This window comes from Penaeus monodon, chromosome 29 (assembly GCF_015228065.2).
Source record: "Penaeus monodon isolate SGIC_2016 chromosome 29, NSTDA_Pmon_1, whole genome shotgun sequence".
Classification (NCBI taxonomy): Eukaryota; Metazoa; Arthropoda; class Malacostraca; order Decapoda; family Penaeidae; genus Penaeus; species Penaeus monodon.
Genome location: NC_051414.1, coordinates 24,075,085 through 24,076,234, shown reverse-complemented (window position 1 = coordinate 24,076,234; position 1,150 = coordinate 24,075,085).

The following is a 1,150-nucleotide window of genomic DNA, read 5'->3' as shown; positions in this document are numbered from 1 at the left end:
ACATACACAAACAGATATGTTAAAATATCCCTGCACAAAATAAATATTTCTGGATATGCATGTTGAATATTGCAAGATGAATGGCAATTGAATCCCAGGTATTGATAAAGGATTAAGCGTTGGTGTATTATTCGGACTTTGTCAAGGCTGTACAACAAATTATACAGAATCTGGAATTAATGTGTATATAACGAACATTATATAGCCACTGCAGATATGATCACTTTTTTACTATTTAAAAAAACTGATATAATTCAATAGCAATATATAATTAGTGAATTTCTGTGATGGAAATATTTTAGGGGTTATTTAACTGAAATGAAATTCGACATACATTTTTTTTTTTAAATACGATACATTTTCTATGATGGTGTTGCAATATGTTGTGTTATATTGCAGATTTTCTTTTATCGAGGTGTGTATGCGTTCCTTATGCATTGTATTATCTCTATAACAATAACTGGCTAAAAATATCTTTCCCTTATCTGATAATTTTCCTAACTTTCTTATCACCTTAACGATATAAGTCTTGTGCTATATAGATATACTTATGTATCTTCCACGGAATATTTATATACTGTTCTTTTGCATTATATATATGTGATGTATAACTATGTAACATGTTCAGCGTTTGAAACGGGATTGTAGAGCTAGCATGAGTTGGATAAATATGTTTCTGATTAAATATATCCCCGAGAGAATGCGTATCATTTTCTGTGAACAAATACCGTGCCTGATCGGATATTGTGAAGTATCATAGAGAATGCAACTATTTCAATTTCTCATCTAATCTGTCGTTGCGCAATTACACGATTTTTTTTTCTTTTTACATTAGCGAATGAAATGGATGTGAGAGACTCAAATGCGCAGATACGCTGCTGTTTAATTTCGTGATATAAAAAAAGGGATAATTTTTCCCCGTAACTGACTCCCGCCATTTCGACTCCAAGACAGGTGAATTATTCTAATTAAGGAAGTTACAGATCTAATTAGTGACAACAACAAAAACTGCATCGATTTCCAGCTCATTACCTGATGGAAAAAGGTAGACGTATAATTTTCCTTCGTATATTTACCTTCTCTCTTTCAATATTTTTCTTTTTAGTGTTTGTCGTTTACTTCAGTAATATTGAAAATCAATAGAGGATTT